The 22235-nt window shown below is 36.9% G+C and overlaps 1 long non-coding RNA gene across 1 annotated transcript in view; it reads right to left on the bottom strand.

Annotated features, from left to right (window-relative positions):
* Positions 1-1949: 1949 nt before the first annotated feature.
* The window catches only part of LOC309639256, a 76153-nt gene continuing 55867 nt past the window's right edge, over positions 1950-22235 (bottom strand). The window contains exon 2 of the long non-coding RNA XR_014251561.1: positions 1950-2068. This is a non-coding gene — a long non-coding RNA (uncharacterized lncRNA). The remainder of the gene's footprint in view (positions 2069-22235) is intronic.

Below are 22235 nucleotides of genomic sequence, written 5' to 3'. Positions count from 1 at the left end.
TAAAGACTGTGAGAAAACTAGGAATAGAAGGAAACTTCCTCAACCTAATAAAAGGTATCTATGAAAAATTACATACTTAAAGGTAAAAGACTCAATACTTTTCCCTTAGGATAAAAAACAAAATAGGGATGCCACCTCTCAGAATTTTTATTCCACATTGTACCAGAAAATCTAGCCAGTACCATAACAAAAGTAAAAGAAATAAATGCACCAGATTAAAAAGAAAAAAAAAGTTAAACCTTTTTTTATTTGCAGATAAAATATAAATATGTAAAAATCTGATAATATCTACAAAATGTTACTAAAGCAAATATGTATATTTAATAAGGTTGCCATGCAGAATAATCATGTCCAAGAAACAATTTTACTTTTACATACTGGCAACAAAAATTGAGAAATTTAAAATTTAAATTATCATTTACTATATTGCCAAAAATGTAAAATATTTAGGGTTAAATCTGGCAAAAGATTTATAACACCTGTATGCTAAAAACTAAAAAATCCTGAGTAAAATTAAAGAACACATAGACAAAAGGAGAGATGCTTTGCCAATAAGTCAGAAAACTTCCCACAAATTAGTGTATAGATTCAATACAATGCAAATAAAAATTCCAGCAGAACTACTGTAATAATTGACAAGCAAAACCTAAAATTTCATAGAAATGCAAAAGCCCTAGAATACCCAAAACAACTTTCAAAAAGAAGAGTAGAAGGGGCAGCTTCAAGATGGCGGAAGAGTAAGATGCGGAGATCACCTTCCTCCCCACAGATACATCAGAAATACATCTACACTTCGAACTGCTCCTATAGAACAATTACTGAATGCTGGCAGAAGACCTCAGACCTCCCAAAAGGCAAGAAACTCCCCACGTACCTGGGCAGGGCAAAAGAAAAAAGAAATAACAGAGACAAAAGAATAGGGAAGGGACCTGCACCAGTGGGAAGGAGCTATGAGGCAGGAAAGGTTTCCACACACTAGGAAGCCCCTTCGCGGGCAGAGACTGCAGGTGGAGGAAGGGGGAGCTTTGGAGCCACAGAGGAAAGTGCAGCAACAGGGGTGTGGAGGGCAAAGCGGAGAGATTCCCACACAGAGGATCGGTGCCGACCAGCACTGACCAGCCAGGGGCTTGTCTGTTCACCCTCCAAGGCGGGAGGGGACTGGGAGCTGAGGCTCGGGCTTCGGAGGTCGGGTCCCAGGGAGAGGACTGGGGTTGGCTGCATGAACACAGCCTGAAGGGGGTTAGTGCACCAAGGCTAGCCAGGAGGGAGTCCAGGAAAAGGTCTGGAACTGCCAAAGAGGCAAGAGACTTTTTCTTCCCTCTTTGTTTCCTGGTGCACGAGGAGAGGAGTTTAAGAGCGCTGCTTAAAGGAGCTCCAGAGACGGGCGTGAGCCGCGGCTATCAGCACAGACCACAGAGACGGGCATGAGACGCTAAGGCTGCTGCTGCTGCCACCAAGAAGCCTGTGAGCAAACACAGGTCACTATCCACACCGCCCCTCCTGGGAACCTGTGCAGCCCACCACTGCCAGGGTCCCGTGATACAGGGACAACTTCCCCGGGAGAACACATGGCACCTCAGGCTGGTGCAACATCCCGCCAGCCTCTGCCACCGCAGGCTCGCCCTGCACTCCGTACCCCTCCCTTCTCCTGGCCTGAGTGAACCAGAGCCCCCGAATCAGCGGCTCCTTTAACCCCGTCCTGTCTGAGCTAAGAAAAGACGCCCTCAGGAGACCTACATGCAGAGGCGGGGCCAGAACCAAAGCTGAAACCTGGGAGCTGAGCGAACAAAGAGGAGAAAGGGAAATCTCTCCCAGCAGCCTCAGGAGCAGCGGATTAAATCTCCACAGTCAACTTGATGTACCCTGCATCTGTGGAATACCTGAATAGACAACAAATCATCCCAAATTGAGGAGGTGGACTTTGGGAGCAAAGATATATTATTTTTCCCCCCTTTTCTCTTTCTGTGAGTGGGTATGTGTATGCTTCTGTGTGTGATTTTGTCTGTATAGCTTTGCTTTCACCATTTGTCCTAGGGGTCTGTCCTTCCTTTTTTTTTTAAATTTTTTTCTCAATAATTATTTTTTACTTTAATAACTTTATTTTATTCTACTTTATTTTATTTTATTTTATCCTCTTTCTTTCTTTCTATTTTTTCTCCCTTTTATTCTGAGCTGTGTGGATGAAAGGCTCTTGGTGCTCCAGCCAGGAGTCAGGGCTGTGCCGCTGAGGTGGGAGAGCCAACTTCAGGACACTGGTCCACAAGAGACCTCCCAGCTCCACGTAATATCAAACGGTGAAAATCTCCCAGAGATCTCCATCTCAATGCCAAGACCCAGCTTAACTCAACGACCAGCAAGCTACAGTGCTGGACACCCTATGCCAAACAACTAGCAAAACAGGAACACAGCCCCATCCATTAGCAGAGAGGCTGCCTAAAATCATAATAAGGTCACAGACACCCCAAAACAAAACACCAGACGTGGACGTGCCCACTAGAAAGACAAGATCCAACCTCATCCACCAGAACACAGGCACTAGTCCCCTACACCAGGAAGCCTACACAACCCACTGAACCAACCTTAGCCACTGGGGACAGACACATTAAAACAATGGGAACTACGAACCTGCAGCCTGTGAAAAGGAGACCCCAAACACAGTAGGTTAAGCAAAATGAGAAGACAGAAAAACACACAGCAGGTGAAGGAGCAAGGTAAAAACCCACCAGACCTAATAAATGAAGAGGAAATAGGCAGTCTACCTGAAAAAGAATTCAGAATGATGATAGTAAAGATGATCCAAAATCTTGGAAATAGAATAGACAAAATACAAGAAACGTTTAACAAGGACCTAGAAGAACTAAAGAGCAAACAAACAATGATGAACAACACAATAAATGATATTAAAAATTCTCTAGAAGGGATCAATAGCAGAATAACTGAGGCAGAAGAACGGATAAGTGACCTGGAAGATAAAATAGTAGAAATAACTACTGCAGAGCAGAATAAAGAAAAAAGAATGAAAAGAACTGAGGACAGTCTCAGAGACCTCTGGGACAACACTAAATGCAACAACATTCGAATTATAGGGGTTCCAGAAGAAGAAGAGAAAAAGAAAGGGACTGAGAAAATATTTGAAGAGATTATAGTTCCCTAATATGGGAAAAGAAATAGTTAATCAAGTCCACGAAGCACAGAGAGTCCCATACAGGGTAAATCCAAAGAGAAACACGCCAAGACACATATCAATCAAACTATCAAAAATTAAATACAAAGAAAACATATTAAAAGCAGGAAGGGAAAAACAAGAAATAACACACAAGGGAATCCCCATGAGGTTAACAGCTGATCTTTCAGCAGAAATTCTGCAAGCCAGAAGGGAGAGGCAGGATATACTTAAAGTGATGAAGGAGAAAAACCTACAACCAAGGTTACTCTACCCAGCAAGGATCTCATTCAGATTTGATGGAGAAGTTAAAATATTTACAGACAAGCAAAAGCTGAGAGAGTTCAGCACCACCAAACCACCTTTACAACAAATGCTAAAGGAACTTCTCTAGGCAAGAAACACAAGAGAAGGAAAACACCTACAATAACAAACCCAAAATATTTAAGAAAATGGGAATAGGAACATACATATCGATAATTACCTTAAATGTAAATGGATTAAATGCTCCCACCAAAAGACACAGGCTGGCTGAATGGATACAAAAACAAGACCCATATATACGCTGTCTACAAGAGACCCACTTCAGACCTAGAGACACATACAGACTGAAAGTGAGGGGATGGAAAAAGATATTCCATGCAAATGGAAATCAAAAGAAAGCTGGGGTAGCAATTCTAATATCAGACAAAATAGACTTTAAAATAAAGACTATTACAAGACACAAATAAGGACACTACATAATGATCAAGGGATCAATCCAAGAAGAAGATATAACAATTGTAAATATTTATGCACCCAACATAGGAACACCTCAATACATGAGGCAAATACTAACAGACATAAAAGGAGAAATTGACAGTAACACAATCATAGTAGGGGACTTTAACATCCCACTTTCACCAATGAACAGATCATCCAAAGTGAAAAAAAATAATGAAACACAAGCTTTAAATGATACATTAAACAAAATGGATTTAATTGATATTTATAGGACATTCCATCCCAAAACAACACAATACACATTCTTCTCAAGTGCTCATAGAATCTTCTTCAGAATAGATCATATCTTGGGTCACAAATCAAGCCTTTGTAAATTTAAGAAAATTGAAATCGTATCAAGTATCTTTTCCGACCACAACGCTATGAGACTAGACACCAATTACAGGAAAAGATCTGTAAAAAATACAAACACATGGAGGCTAAACAATACACTACTTAATAACCAAGTGATCACTGAAGAAATCAAAGAGAAAATCAAAAAAGACTTAGAAACAAATGACAATGGAGACACGACGACCCAAAACCTATGGGATGCCGCCAAAGCAGTTCTAAAAGGGAAGTTTATAGCAATACAATCCTACATTGAGAAACAGGAAACATCTCAAATAAACAACCTAACCTTGAACCTAAAGCAGTTAGAGAAAGAAGAACAAAAAAACCACAAAGTTAGCAGAAAGAAAGAAATCATAAAGATCAGATCAGAAATAAATGAAAAAGAAATGAAGGAAATGATAGCAAAGATCAATAAAACTAAAAGCTGGTTTTTGAGAAGATAAACAAAATTGATAATCCATTAGCCAGACTCATCAAGAAATAAACGGAGAAGACTCAAATCAATAGAATCAGAAATGAAAAAGGAGAAGTAATAACTGACACTGCAGAAATACAAAGGATCATGAGAGATTATTACAAGCAACTCTATGCCAATAAAATGGACGACCTGGAAGAAAAGGACAAATTCTTAGAAATGCACAACCTGCCAAGACTAAACCAGGAAGAAATAGAAAATATGAACAGACCATTCACAAGCACTGAAATTGAAACTGTGATTAAAAATCTTCCAACAAACAAAAGCCCAGGACCAGATGGCTTCACAGGCGAATTCTATCAAACATTTAGATAAGAGCTAATACCTATCCTTCTCAAACTCTTGCAAAATATAGCAGAGGGAGGAACACTCCCAAACTCATTCTATGAGGCCACCATCACCAGACAAAGATGTCACAAAGAAAGAAAACTACAGGCCAATATCACTGATAAACATAGATGCAAAAATCCTCAACAAAATACTAGCAAACAGAATCCAACAGCACATTAAAAGGATCATAGATCATGATCAAGTGGGGTTTATTCCAGGAATGCAAGGATTCCCCAATATATGCAAATCAATCAATGTGATACACCATATTAACAAATTGAAGGAGAAAAACCGTATGATCATCTGAATCGATGCAGAGAAACCTTTTGACAAAATTCAACACCCATTTATGATAAAAGCCCTGCCGAAAGTAGGCATAGAGGGAACTTTCTTCAACATAATAAAGGCCATATATGCCTAACCCACAGCCAACATCGTCCTCAATGGTGAAAAACTGAAACCATTTCCACTAAGATCAGGAATAAGACAAGGTTGCCCACTCTCACCACTATTATTCAACATGGTTTTGTAAGTTTTAGCAACAGCAATCAGAGAAGGAAAAGAAATAAAAGGAATACAAATTGGAAAACAAGTAAAGCTGTCACTGTTTGCAGATGACATGATACTATACACAGAGAATCGTAAAGATGCTACCAGAAAACTACTAGAGCTAATCAATGAATTTGGTAAAGTAGCAGGATACAAAATTAATGCACAGAAATCTCTTGAATTCCTATACACAAATGAAGAAAAATCTGAAAGTGAAATTAAGAAAACACTCCCATTTACCATTGCAACAAAAAGAATAAAATATCTAGGAATAAACCTACCTAAGGAGACAAAAGACCGGTATGCAGAAAATTAAAAGACACTGATGAAAGAAATTAAAGATGATACAAATAGATGGAGAGATATACCATGTTCTTGGACTGGAAGAATCAACATTGTGAAAATGACTCTACTACCCAAAGCAATCTACAGATTTAATGCAATCCATAACAAACTACCACTGGCATTTTTCACAGAGGTAGAACAAAAATTTTCACAATTTGTATGGAAACACAAAAGACCCTGAATAGCCAAAGCAATCTTGAGAATGAAAAATGGAGCTGGAGGAATCAGGCTCCCTGACTTCAGACTATACTACAAAGCTACAGTAATCAAGACAGTTTGGTACTGGCACAAAAACAGAAATATAGATCAATGGAACAGGATAGAAAGCCCAGAGATAAACCCATGCAGATATGATCACCTTATCTTTGGTATAGGAAGCAAGCATATACAGTGAAGGAAAGACAGCCTCTTTAATAAGTGGTGCTGGGAAAACGGGACAGGTACATGTAAAATTATGAAATTAGAACACTCCCTGTCACCATACACAAAAATAAACTCAAAATGGATTAAAGACCTAAATGTAAGGCCAGACACTCTCAAACTCTTAGAGGAAAACATAGGCAGAACACTCTATGACATAAATCACAGCAAGATCCTTTTTGACCCACCTCCTAGAGAAATGGAAATAAAAAACAAAAATAAACAAGTGGACCTAATGAAACTTAAAAGCTTTTGCACAGCAAAGGAAACCATAAACAATATGAAAAGACATCCCTCAGAATGGGAGAAAATATTTGCAAATGAAGCAACTGACAATGATTAATCTCCAAAATTTACAAGCAGCTCATGCAGCTCAATATCAAAAAAACAAACAACCCAATCCAAAAATGGGCAGAAGACCTAAAAAGACATTACTCCAAAGAAGATATACAGATTGCCATCAAACACATGAAAGAATGCTCAACATCAGTAATCATTAGAGAAATGCAAATCAAAACTACAATGAGATATCATCTCACACCGGTCAGAATGGCCATCATCAAAAAATCTAGAAACAATAAATGCTGGAGACGGTGTGGAGAAAAGGGAACCCTCTTGCACTGTTGGTGGGAATGTAAATTGATACAGCCACTATGTAGAACAGTATGGAGGTTTCTTAAAAAACTAAAAATAGAACTACCCTATGACCTAGCAATCCCACATACTGGGCATATACCCTGAGAAAACCATAATTCAAAAAGAGTCATGTACAAAATGTTCATTGCAGCTCTATTTACAATAGCCAGGACATGGAAGCAACCTAAGTGACCATCAACAGATGACTGGATAAAGAAGATGTGGCACATGTATACAATGGAATATTACTCAGCCATAAAAAGAAACGAAATTGAGTTATTTGTAGTGAGGTGGATGAACCTAGAGACTGTCTTACAGAGTGAAGTAAGTCAGAAAGAGAAAAAGAAATACTGTATGCTAACACATATATATGGAATCTAAGGAAAAAAAAAATAAAGGTCATGAAGTACCTAGGGGCACAACGGGAATAAAGACACAGACCTACTAGAGAGTGGACTTGAGGATATGGTGAGGAGGAAGGGTAAGCTGTGACAAAGTGAGATAGTGGCATGTACATATATACACTACCAAACATAAAACAGATAGCTAGTGGGAAGCAGCTGCGTAGCATAGGGAGATCAGCTCGGTGGTTTGTGACCACCTAGATGGGTGGGATAGGGAGTGTGGGAGGGAGGGAGATGCAAGAGGGAAGAGATATGGGAACATATGTATAACTGATTCACTTTGTTTTAAAGCAGAAACTAACACACCATTGTAAAGCAATTATACTCCAATAAAGATGTTAAAAAAATTTTTTTAAAATATATAAAGAATACTTTAAAAGAAAAAAAAAGAATAAGAGCAAATTTAAAGGAGTAAAACTACCTGAATTCAAGGCTTATTATAAATCTACAATTATCAATATAGTGTGGTCTTGATGAAGAGATAGACACATAGATTTAGTGATCAAAAGAGAGTCTGGAAGTAGACCCACACATATATGGAGAACTGATTTTCATACAAGGCACAAAGGCAAGTCAGTGGAGAACGGATAGTTTTTTCAACAAATGGTGCTAGAAAAATTGGATATTACTTGCAAAGAAATGAATGTTGATTCTTATCTTATACCATATACAAAAACTAACTCAAAATTAATCATAGAGTTAAAAAAAAAAACCCTGAAAAGTATGAAACATTTGCAAAATAGAGGTCCTTTGTGATCTGAGATTAGGCAAACAGTTAGATTCAATGCAAAAGAACAAAATATAAAAGACAAATTGGTAAGTTCGAACTGATCAAAATTAGGAACCTAGGCTCCTTGATACATACTGCTAAGAGAATTAAAACACACGCCTAATTTTCTGTTGGCAGAAAATAATTGCAAGACATATCTCTAGTACAAGACTTTTATTTAAAATACAAAAAGAACACTTGGAATTCAATAATAGGAATGGAAACAATCAAGTAAAAATATGGACAAATGATTTGAACACAAACTTCACCAAAGAAGATGCACAGATGACAAATGAGTACAGAAATAAAATGCTTAATACCATTTGCCATTAGGAAAATGCAATTTAAAACCACAATGAGAAACCTCTATACACCTGTATTAGAATGTCTAAAATTAGGAAGAGGTTGATCATGTGATAGAACTGAACTCTCATACACTGCTTGTGGGGATATGGAAGAGTACAACTATTTGGGAAATTGTTTGCCAGTTTTCTAAAGAGTTAAACATTCATCTACCTTATGACCAAGACATCCCACTCCCTGGTATCTACCCACGAGAAGTGGTGAAATCATATGTCCACACAGGGACTTGTACGTGAATATTCATATCATCTTTATTTGTTACCAACAAAAAACTTAAGCAATCCATATGCCCCTCAAAAGGTGAATGGTGAAACAAACTGTGGTATCTCTACACAATGGTATACCACTTGGGAATAAAAAAGGATGAGGTATTGATGCAGGCAACAACATCAATGGATCTCAAAATAATTGTGCTGAGTGAAAGAAGCCAAAAAATAAAGAATACTTACTGTAGTATTGAACTTAGATAAGATTTCAGAAAATGCAAACTAATCTACAATGAGGTAAAGCAGATCAATTCTTACCTGAAGAATAGATGAACCCAGTGGGGCAGGAAAAAGGAATTACATATGAGCACAAGGAAATTTTGGGGAGTGATGTATCTTGATTGTGGTGATAATTTTGCTTGTGGATACATATTTTAAAACATCAAATAGTACATTTTAAATATGTGCAGCTTGTTGTATGCCAATTATACCTCTATAGAGTTGTTTAAAAAAAGTGGCTACTTCTTAAATCATTTTAAAATTTAGTGTTATCTCTTACTTAAATCAGAAAAGGATAGATGATAATTTTTTTTTAATAATAACAATAGGCATATCTAACTAAAGCCCCCCCAAATATTGTTTACTTTTACATAAGAAATAATTATATGTTAATTATTATGCAAGTCATCTTCTAAGTTATGAAATATTGTCACATGAATCATATTACTCTTATGAAAGATGGACTATTATTTTCATCATACTTACTTTTATACATGAGGAAATTGAAATATGGAGTGGTTAAGAAACTGACTCAAGGTCAATTAGCTGGTAAGTGATAAATCTCGTATTGAAACATGATAGTTAGTTGGATTTTAGAGTACATTTATATAACCACTAAAGTATATAGCCTGTGTTACAGCAGAAAATGGAATCCTGCAGTGTGTTCAAACATACACATATGTCAATTTGAGAATATCCCAAGAATATGAGGATATTTTACAAATTAAAAATCTATTAATGAAATTCACTACTTAGCAGATCAAAGGAAAAAAATCCTGTATACTTATCTGAAATGATAAAAGCGTTTGATATTACTCAACAACCTTTCACGATTGAAAACAAATCTATGATCTTTTAACAAACCCTTTCCTCATGAAGAGTATCTACCAAATAATTTTGAAAAAATATTAAACTTAAGGGTGAAAAATGAGGGGAAAGTGGCAGAGCTGGGTGGTGATGGTGGGATGAATTGGGAGATTGGGATTGACATATATACACCAATATGTATAAAATAGGTAACTAATAAGAACCTGCTGTATAAAAAAAATACATAAAATAAAATTCAAAAAAATAAAACAAAAAACTTAATGGTGAAAAGTTTAAAAATCTTACCATTTCTTTCAAAAGCAAAAAGAATGTCCACTATTACTACTTCAATGGTGTACTAAAGGCTTTGGGTATTGCAGTCATGTAAGAAAAATACCAATAAATAAAGCATAAAAGAATCAGAAAGGCAGAAAGAAAATTATCACTATGATTGTTTATATAAAAAAATCTATGATAATCAATAGACACTCTATTAGAATTAGTAAGACAATTCATCAAGACTACTTGTTTCTGATTAAAGACCTAAATGTAAGTCCAGAAACTATAAAACTCTTAGAGGAAAACATAGGCTGAACACTCTATGACATAAATCACAGCAAGATCCTTTTTGACACACCTCCTAGAGAAATGGAAATAAAAACACAAATAAACAAATGGGACTTACTGAAACTTAAAAGCTTTTGCACAGCAAAGGAAACCATAAACAATATGAAAAGACAACCCTCAGAATGGGAGAAAATATTTGCAAATGAAGCAACTGGCAATGATTAATCTCCAAAATATACAAGCAGCTCATGCAGCTCAATATCAAAAAAACAAACAACCCAATCCAAAAATGGGCAGGAGTCCTCAATAGACATTTCTTCAAAGAAGATATACAGATTGCCAACAAACACATGAAAGGTTGCTCAACATCACTAATCATTAGAGAAATACAAATCAAAACTACAATGAGGTATCACCGCACACCAGTTAGAATGGGCATCATCAGAAAATCTACAAACAACAAATGCTGGAGAGGGTGTGGAGAAAAGGGAACCCTCTTGCACTGTTGGTGGGAATGTAAATTGATACAGCCACTATGGAGAACAGTATGGAGGTTCCTTAAAAACTAAAAATAGAACCACCATATGACCCAGCATTCCCACTACTGGGCATATACCCAGAGAAAACCATAATTCAGAAAGACACATGCACCCCAATGTTCATTGCAGCACTATTTACAATAGCCAGGACATGGAGCAACCTAAGTGTCCTTTGACAGATGAATGCATAAAGAAGATGTGACACATATATATAATGGGATATTCCTCAGCCATAAAAGAAACAAAATTGAGTTATTTGTAGTGAGGTGGATGGAGGTAGAGTCTGTCATACAGAGTGAAGTAAGTCAGAAAGAGAAAAACAAATACCTTATGCTAACACATGGCTAACACATATATATGAAATCTATTTAAAAAAAAAAATGATTCTGAAGAACCTAGGGGCAGGACAGGAATAAAGACGCAGACGTAGAGAATGGACTTGAGGACCCAGGAAGGGGGAAGGGTAAGCTGGGACGAAGTGAGAGAGTGGCATGGACATATATACACTACCAAATTTAAAATAGATAGCTAGTAGGAAGCAGCTGTATAGCACAGGGAGATCAGCTCTGTGCTCTGTGTCCACCTAGAGGGGTGGGATAGGGAGGGTGGGAGGGAGATGCAAAAGGGAGGAGATATGAAGATATAAGTACAGATATCGTTGATTCACTTTGTTATACAGCAGAAAGCAACACACCATTCTAAAGCAATTATCCTCCAATAAAGATGTTAAAAAAAAAAAAAAATTTTGTTCCAGAAGAAATAACATAGCTGCTCTTGGAAAAATTATAAAATTTGCTTAGGAAATAATACCGAATTATATGGGGAGGTCATTAATAAAATTCTGATATAGCATTTAATAAATGAAGCAATAAATAATAAATAAATCTGAAAATATAAAAAAGACTGCTTGTTTCTGACTCAATATATAAAAATCAATGTCATTTATATATACCAGCAATTAGAAAATATAATTTTAAATTGATGGCTTTTAAAATAAAAAGTATCTATGATAACAATGATTAATCTTATCTGAAAATATGCCAGAACTTCATAGCGAAAATTATAAAGCTTTATTGAAGAAAACATATATTGTAAGGTTGAATTTACCCCATAACTATGTATTGATAGACTTCCAAAAGAAATCCAAGAAGATTGTAAATTTATCATAAAATTAATGTGGTAAAACTAAGGGCCTTGAATACACAAGACAATTTTGAAGAACAAGGCTGGTACCAGATATCAGCACTTAAAATAATATACCCAATTTCATTACATCTAAAATATATATTGTCTGTCAATTAAACTATATACCTAAATGTTTACTAATATCAAACATGCATAAACAGTTACTTTTATATGTATTAAAAGAACTCTTAGGCTTACATGTACATGTGTATGTGTATATGTATATACATATATACATATACACATACAAACATATACCTGTGCGTACATATAAAGAAAATTATAAGTGCAATAAATTGACTAAGAGATTATGGAAATATTTTCTCATTCAGAGTCTGAATCTTCTAAATTATTTTTCCAGAGTTATCAATGTTTACGTTTTTTCTTAGATTACCATTCTTTGTAACATTAAAAGTGCTGGTGATTCTCATATCCTTAAAAAGTTCTTCACTATTATCTCCAGAATTTTCACCCAAGCTGCAGATACATGTTCTTTAAGTTTTAATGCTGCACTTTGTTGATGTTACCAAAAGGTACCAATAAAACATTTCAGACAACTTCTGGGACACATATTTTTTCCTTGAATAATTCCTATATGATTTGTTGACTGAAATATTGAGGAATTATGATTATCCTGTCATGCCACCAGGAATAACAACTAAATTAATGCATAAGTAGGCACATAACATATTTCCCATCACAAATGTCCCCTGGCTTAGAGTGATTGTAAGATGCCATCAATTTTAAGGTGTGTCCTAATTGTAGAGATGTTAAAATATGAAAAATATGTATATTATGAGTGTTGAAATATGGCACTGTAGAAAAAATTTAATTCTCATTAATCAGTAGAGAATGGATATGGGCTAGTCAATAAATGAGATGTGTTCATGTGTGGTTATTGCATCATGATTAGTAATAATAAAAATTAAATTAAAAACCTGGGAACAACAAAAATACCCAATATCTGCATGATGGATAAGTAAATTGTTGGTCATTTCTAAATAAAATAATTTATAGAGGTGAAACCAAATAAAATTTAGTTATATTTTTCAACATAGATGAATCACAGAAACAAAAACAAAACAGATAAATAAATTATGTAAATTAAAATGACAGAATAAACAGTTAAAATGAATTGAATACAGCTATATATAAAACATGGTTAAATCTCAAACATATAACACTGAGAGAAAAATTATATAAAATATTTTGATAAATTATGATAACATAATTATAAAATTTAAAAAAAGACAATTCCATAAATCGCACAAAGTACTTAAAGTTCTATATAATGGTATAGAAAATAAGGGCACGGTAGAAAGGAAGGAGGAAGGGATCTCAGGCAAAGGGAATAGAAACAGAGAGAAAGGCCACCTGTACTGGGAAAGGAGGGAACTGTGGTGATCCTCTGAGGGAGATAGATTAATTTCATGCAAGTATAGAGATAGGAAGAAATATTGCCATATCCATGTAACTAAATACTTGAATTTCCAACACCAATGTTTTGCATGATCTCTTTTCCAATGGCTTAACTGATTCCAAGGAATATATGACCAATACTTGGATGGAAAACACCATTAGTGCATTTTTTATGGCATTTTCTTATTTCATAAAAGTTGAATAATTTTATTGAAAGTCTCACATTGAAGACATAATTGTGTTGGGTGTTGTGATTTAATCTTGGTATAACAGAATCTTGTTTAGCCATTTACCTCAATAATATGTATTTATCTCAATAATATCTCATTTATCTCAATAATACCCCAAATTCTCAAGTTGACTGTCTTAAGTTGAGTAGTCCCTTTCATCCTCATTATTGTGTTTATATGCCCGTGTAGCAAAGAAGTAGATCCTAAAGATTTTGTTCATTCATCCTTGAAGGTTGAATTAATATTAGTTCTTTTAAAGAGCAGAGAGCAAGGAGAATTCCAGCAATAGCAGCTTGTTTGGCTCTTTAAAGACTTTTTTCTGTTGAAGCAGAACTTGCAAGGACTGAGTTAAATGCTTGCCTTAAAAAAATATGACATTCTTTCTCATTCCTTTTGCCCTTATTGTACAAAATGTGAATCACACATGAACCAATTAAATTATAAAACAAAAACATACTATAAGCAATTTCACCCTCACATACTTTAGTAGATACTAAAATATGTAAACTACTTCATAGTTTAAAATATACTTTCAGTTATACTGTTCTATTTGGCCCACATAACAACTCAGTGACAGAAACTAGACTGGTATTATGTTTCTTGTGCTAAATATGAGAAAAATGAGCTCTTGAAAGTTTTTTTTTTTTTTTAATTTGACATGAGGGGGTATTGCCACAAACCATATAAAACTGGGAGATTTTGCAAATACGTGAGGATATTAGCCAGGAAAAAGTATATTTCATTTGTTTTGTTCTTTTTTGTTCAACATTTCTTCAGGGTTCCGAATATAATCTAGTGGCTAAATCCAAGGAAACATCAAGTAAACCCTAACATTACCTCTTGGTTTGCAAACAGGCCCCAAATACAGAGGCAGCCGCTCCAGACTGATAGCTGGCGGTATTAAGAAGAAAGGAACTTACACTGGAGGCTTGTCTTGTGTGCCTCAAGACTAGTAGATCCTGCCCCCACCCGCCAGAACCTTAAGAGTTTATAGAGAGGCCTTAATGGGGTTCAGTCTCCTACACTGTCCAAATGGTCTCACCAAAACATTACTCTCTCAAGGCTGCATCCTTGAAACCATCTCCCACTGTGGGAACAGTGGGCAGAGGGTGCATTCCAAGGATGGGGGAGAGACAAGGAGCCTCCTTTTGCCCAGGTCCAGTTATGGACCAACAGGCAGTCATGTCCATTTGATGACTTCCTCCAGCATTACCGATGACTCAAATAGTTTGAAACACTTCTTTCTGGAAGATTGTCTTCCATTAATTCTTCTCTAATCCTTTTACTATTTATATATCTCAACTGTCTTTCTTTAAAGAGGGCTTTGGATTTTCGAGGGTAATTTCAGGATATCCGAAATTAATAAGTGTTGAGCAAATCCAAATGATGCTTGAGTTGAATAGAGAAAAAGTTGAGAGAAAAGTTTTTTGATAGATAAGGCTGTGTTGATGGCAGTAATTAGAGAGTCAGCTAATGTCCAGATCATACATCTTTTCTGGGAGCATCACTGACCTTTCAGAAGGGATGCCTTCAGAGGATCTAAGTGTGGGGCAATACTTTGGGGTCAGGTGAATACTTGGCATAACTGCTCAAGATAAGGTACACAGGTTGGTTGAGTGCCTCTCATCCCACTGAAGTAAAGGCATGAATTCTGATATCCTCTACCTTTCATTTCAAAACAACTCAGAAAACTGCCTGGTGTCTAGCCCAGCTCCCATGTAGTTGGTATGGAAAGATCATTGGGATGAATAGAGAAACATGCTGAACTAGTTCCTCTTCTATTGATGCTTCAGGAGTTTTCCTGGAAGTGAACCTATAGTCATTCAGCTTTGTGTTTATCTGCTGTGACAACTATATCATAGGTATAACTGCCTCCTTTGGTAGTGCCCATGCCTGTGAATAGCAGAGAGTACTAGAAGTGAGCTCTCGAAGAATCCTTCCCCCATTCTACTGAGGGATGGCATTCAGAAAGGGTTGAGGCTGATTCCAAAGCCTTGGTTCAAGCTTTACACCTACATAAATAACTTTGAATGGGCAAGGGTTTTATATCTTCACTGTATATCCAATGCCTGTCCCCCTCCTGCTCAGCCTCCACACTCACAGCTCACCTGTCCCTTCTCCTGTAGCTGTCTCTAGATTGGAACTGTACTCTATGTGTTTCTGTTTCTTTTGTATTCTCAGCAGAGCTGTGTACCACTTTATTAAGAAGCTTCAGTTTAGTGGAGAGTAAATGTGAAGTGCTATTTTTCTCTAGTCACTGCTTTCTACTATGTTCTGTCCACTGCCCCATCCCTTCCTAAGACCTCAGGTGGATCTCAGGGCTTTTGTTCAAACTTTTTCATCACTTTCAAACATTAAACATGCAGTCCAGTTAAAAGTTCCAAACTCCATTTCCTTCATTTCTTTTTCATTTATTTCTAATCTCATCTTTATGATTTCTTTCCTTCTGCTAACTTTGGAGATTTTTTGTTCTTCATTCTCTAATTGCTTTAGGTGTAAGGTTATGTTGTTTATTTGAGGTATTTCTTGTTTCTTGAGGTAGGATTGTATTGCTATAAAAAGAATGAAATTAGAACACTCCCTAACACCGTACACAAAAATAAACTCAAAATGGATTAAAGACCTAAATGTAAGGCCAGACACTATCAAACTCTTAGAGGAAAACATAGGCAGAACACTCTATGACATAAATCACAGCAAGATCCTTTTTGACCCACCACTTAGAGAAATGGAAATAAAAACAAAAGTAAACAAGTGGGACCTAATGAAACGTAAAAGCTTTTGCACAACAAGGGAAACCATAAACAAGATGAAAAGACAAACCTCAGAATGGGAGAAAATATTGGCAAATGAAGCAAATGACAAAGGATTAATCTCCAAAATATACAGGCAGGTTATGCAGCTCAATATCAAAAAAACAAACAACCTAATCCAAAAATGAGCAGAAGACCTAAATAGACATTTCTCCAAAGAAGATATATAGATTGCCAACAGACACATGTAAGGATGCTCAACATCACTAATCATTAGAGAAATGCAAGTCAAAATTACAATGAGGTATCACCTCACACCAGTCAGAATGGCTGTCATCCAAAAATCTACAAATAATAAACGCTGGAGAGGGTGTGGAGAAAAGGGAACCCTCTTGCACTGTTGGTGGGAATGTAAATTGATACAGCCACTAGGGAGAACAGTCTGGAGGTTCCTTAAAAAACTAAAAATAGAACTACCATATGACCCAGCAATCCCACTACTGGGCATATACCCTGAGAAAACCATAATTCAAAAAGAGTCATGTACCACAGTGTTCATTGCAGCTCTATTTACAAAAACCAGGACATGGAAGCAACCTAAGTGTCCATTGACAGATGAATGGATAAAGAAGAAGGGCACATATATACAATGGAATATTACTCAGCCATAAAAAGAAACAAACTTGAGTTATTTGTAATGAGGTGGATGGACCTAGAGACTGTCATACAGAGTGAAGTAAGTCAGAAAGAGAAAAACAAATACCATATGCTAACGCATATATATGGAATCTAAAAAAAAAAAAAAAAAAAGTGGTTCTGAAGAACCTAGGGGCAGAACAGGAATAAAGACGCAGATGTAGAGAATGGACTTGAGGACCCAGGAAGGGGGAAGGGTAAGCTGGGACGAAGTGAGAGACTGGCATTGACATATATATACTACCAAATTTAAAATAGATAGATATTGGGAAGCAACCGCAATGCACAGGGAGATCAGCTCAGTGCTTTGTGTACACCTAGAGGGGTGGGATAGGGAGGGTGGGAAGAAGGTGCAAGAGGGAAGAGATATGGGAATATATGTACATATATAGCTGATTCACTTTGTTATACAGCAGAAAATAACACACCATTGTAAAGCAATTATACTCCAATAAAGGTGTTAAAAAAGTACAGACTCTGGAGCCAGATTGTCAAAAAAAAAAAAAAAAAAATTCCAAACTCAGATCTGATTTAAATTATTCTATTTCCCTCTGCCAGGGGCAGGTGGGTTTGTGACTCAAGGGAGTAGCAGTGGAGGTTGGTGTCTGTCTTTACACTTTTCTCACTCCAGATGGAGTCTGTGGAGTGGGGGCATGGTCTTAATCTGGGACACCCCTCTCCCTCCCTTTCAGGAACAAAGTTTTATTGTGCTTGGATGCTGGAATTGAAAATTAAGTAGAGATTTTTTTTTATACACTTTGATTTTTCATCCTCTTAGAAAGGAAGAGAGGCATTTGTGTCTTGCTTCAGACAGAAATGGTTCTCTCAATAGCTCCTAACCTACAGCTATGGACTCCATGTAAATGTGGGTGGTCTGCTTGTGTTTTGGAATTGTGCTAAGCCTCATCCTGGCCCCCTTTGTCACCAAGGACACCCATCAAAGAGGGGCAGCCTTGGCACACTTTACTCTTGCCACCATGACTTCGTGTCCTCCTCTAAGCTCTGTGATCCTTCACATGAAACCCTGTATGCTCTGGGGTTCTCTTCTGTATCTTCAGTGGGTTCAGGGAAAACTATGCCACAGTTTCGAGTCATACTGCCATTAAAATTGCTCTAGTAAACCATTGCCTCCAGAAATCTGCAAACAAGACTCCAGCATCCGCCTCTATATGCTCATAGACCCCCAAACCCTGGGGATCACTTTAAAAGTTAAGAAATTTCTCATCACACTGCTCTGCACTAGGCATTTGGGCTGCAGTTTCCATAGCTCAGAAAGGCCATTTCTAATTAAAATGTCAGTATTTCTTTACAAGTAATACTTCTGAGGTTCCCCCTCACTTAGAATCTCTTCGCCAAGAGTGGGGGCGTATAACCTCTCACCACAAATACTGCACTTCCAACCCCTCCTACTTCCTTAACTTACTTCCACAATCTTCTGATGTTAACAGGAAATCAGGAGACTTGCTTAGAGAGTTGGTGGTAGTAGAATACAATCTATTACCTTTTAATGAGCTCCAGAGAGCACTTGGCCCTGAATTTTTGCTGTAGCTCTTGTGAGATTAGTATTGACTAACCACCCCTATTTGTACCCAGCTTTGGGGCCTACTTACAATTCTAGAACAATAAAAGTGATCCCAAATCACCACCCTATTTCACAATTGTACATAGAAAGAAGCAAGATTGGTTGTTTATTCTAAGGTTTCCTTGGATAAGAGAAATTTGGAGAAAGCCAAAAATTCTGATTCCTAAGACAAAGTCCATAATTACCTAAAACCCAGGGGAAGCTGTGCTAGGCTTCCACAAGTATGTTCTGAGTTGAGGACAACGCACTGTGAGTTAGATTAGCCCTGATCAAAGAGCCAAGGCTTGTGGGTAAAACACTATTGTCCAAGATGGAATCAGTCTACTTTCTCATTGCATGTATATTAGTACTGCCTAAAGAATTGTATTTCTTTATGTACTCTCCAATATTACATTTTTGTACATTGACTTTCTCATAAAGGAGGGTCTTTCTAGCCCTGAGCATTTATGCTTCTCATAGTTCTAGTATAGTCACTTGTATTTTGAAAAATTGTTTTGGTTTTTACATTTAATATACTAAATCTCAAATCTTATGTTATGCTAAAATGTTTACACTCTCTTCAAATAATAAAATATTTGTGTTGATAAACAATGGAAATTATTCTCATTACCTATATATATTATATTGTACAAATAAAATCATTTAAAGGGTAATATGTCCAGTTTCTTTGTAATCATACAAATTTAATTATTAACTTAATTTGAAAAAAAGTATATTTCTGGAGACAGGAAAATAGTTATTCAGTCAGAATCTCTCTCTCCTTTTTCTCGCTCCCCGTCCCCTCTCATATATTATATATTTATATATACTTTGTAAATATGGTTGTACATATATATATTTGATTCACATACTATAATATGTATAATTATATATAATATATAATTTGATAAGACATAGTATGATAGAGAGAAGATGGAGAGATCCCTCACTCAACTCTAAAACATTCTATTAGTTTTCAAATCCAATTAAGTGATAGATATTCACAAATGTGGTTACAATAGTATTTGATTTATAAGAAATCAACTGACATACAACTCCTGAGTAAAACCCCTCTTGCATTTGGGACAGACACCTATTTTAACATCTTATGCAAGGATGTTCCAGTTATGAAAATATTTCCTCTTAGCTCCAAATTCACTCTTCAATACATGCTCTGCAACAATGAGTGGAGCGCCTCAAGAATTTCTCCTTTATGGTAGGATGTTAAACTTTCTCCTGAGCAGGTGCTAGAGGACTATTGAAGGAGAAAAGGGCTCTGCTGTGGATTTTTGGCAGACTAAGTTTGGTCAACAGTTTAGGTGTGAGGACGGCCTATGGTCCTCTGCCATGACCATGGACCTAGAAGGTGTAGTTTCTCAGCAACCTTGCCGCTCCAGCCTGGACCAGTGATCACTCTCTCACAGACCTCCCTCAGTTCTAGGTCCTCCACTCTGGATGGAGGGCTGATGAACAGAAGCAGCACTGGGAATCAGGGTGGAGAAGAAAGCCAAGATTGAAGTTGGAAACCATAATAAAGGACATGAGCCAAAGAGGCAAGGTATAAGGAAAGAATGGAAGGTAGAGATAGGTTCAGAGAGGTCCAGCCAAGGATGGAGAGGAGACTGTTCAGGTAACTAAATCCTGCTCAAAGGACAAGGAGCAAATTGGACCTTTCAAATGCCATCAGAGCAAGCAAGGATTGCTCATCAAAGGAGCTACACCTCACTGAACCAACATATCCTTTACTGATGTTTCCTGAGCACACACTTTGAGCAAGGCATTACGCTAAGTACATCACAGGTTCCAAGTTAACAAGAAAATAGGCCAGCCAGGAAATCTCTTGAAGTTACATCCAGTCTTAAGATTTATAATTCTACTTTGCGTCAGTAATAATTAAATGAGATTAAAACATAAAGCAACTTCTTAAATAACATTTAAGATAAAATTTCATACACATTCACATCTGAATATAATTTATTTGAATAATATAGCACAAAATAAAAATACTGTGGTAAGTTGCTAATAAATCACATTTTCTCTTTTTAATACACTGTTTCTGTGTCATAGGTTTCACAAGGACTTACATAAGACATGGGTCTGGCCACCAAGGGACATAGAATTGGGTTGAGCAAAATATATGTTAATTTAATAATGAAATGACTTGTTCAAATAATACATATGAAAGATATTCGAGAAAGAGGGCTATTATTGGCTGGTTTAATAAAGAAGGCTTCACTGAGGGAGCAGGGATTGCGTTGGATCTAAAAGAATTGGAACCTGGAGAGAAATTTAGTGTTTCTGAAGAGAATTAGTTAGACCTTATGGAGGGTTTATCAGGGCACCATGTGGTCTGTAGAGGAAATTATGGAAAATCAGATTGGAAATATATAATGGCTCCACACTGTGGAAGATATTTCTAACACTATTAGGAAAATTCAATTTGTCATTACAGCTGACTTCAGTAGCTTGATAATACATGAATAACTACTAAGTGCTTTCTGTGTTTTCTACAATTTCTCACTTGTTTATCCCTGGATAGCACCTTTGCTACAGAGGGATATATAGCTTCAAAAAGCACTCAGTGTTTACAATTCTCTCGAGTTTATTTGTGTATTGGCATCATTCCCTCTGTTTCACAGGCAGGACTTGTGGTGCGATGTTTGGCAGCCATCACACGGGCCATGAGTTCAGTCTGTGCCTGTGTCTCCAGATCGCATTTAGATTGCCTTGCCCTGAAACACCTTCTACCCTTAAGTTGGCTGAATGTGAGTTCCCTTGGCCTTTGGTTTCACTTTCTCTACTTGAGACTCATGGCTATGGGTTTGGCTGACTGTTTAGGACTTTGCCCTTGTCTATTAATCTTGCCCTGCAACAGGGGCTTTACTCAGGGGTTGTATGCCAGTTGATTTCTTATAAATCAAATACTATTGTAACCACATTTGTGAATATCACTTAATTGGATTTGAAAACTAATAGAGTGTTTTAGAGTTGAGAGAGGGATCTCTCTCTTTGACCTCAGATGCAAGTCTTTCAAGGTGAGCCTGCCTCTTCCCTATTCAGGCGATATCTCTTTGCTTGACATGCCCATGAAGAAATCAGCGTGACCTGCAGAACTGCTGAGGCTGGGAGATGGAAGGGGTCTTCATTAGGCCAATCCAATCTCTAATCAGATCTTCTCCAGCTGGCAGTAGGTGATGTGGAATTATTACTGGTCTGCTGATGGAGGAGGCATAAGGAACCCTGAGGAAAGTGGATGCTTCTCTCCCTCCTCCTATTACCAAGACAAGCCCCCCACCAAACACCTGGTTTCTCCCCCACCTACTGCCAAGCCCCCTCTTTCTCTTCAGCACAGGCAACTTCTGAAAGTGCCATTCCCCTGAGAAAGCTTGTTTCTAAATCTCCAAAAATTTGGTTCTTTGTAGA

Source organism: Balaenoptera physalus (assembly GCF_965194825.1).
Source record: "Balaenoptera physalus genome assembly, chromosome: 12".
Classification (NCBI taxonomy): Eukaryota; Metazoa; Chordata; class Mammalia; order Artiodactyla; family Balaenopteridae; genus Balaenoptera; species Balaenoptera physalus.
Note: the sequence above shows the minus strand (reverse complement) of the source record. Positions and strands in the feature narration are given on the sequence as shown.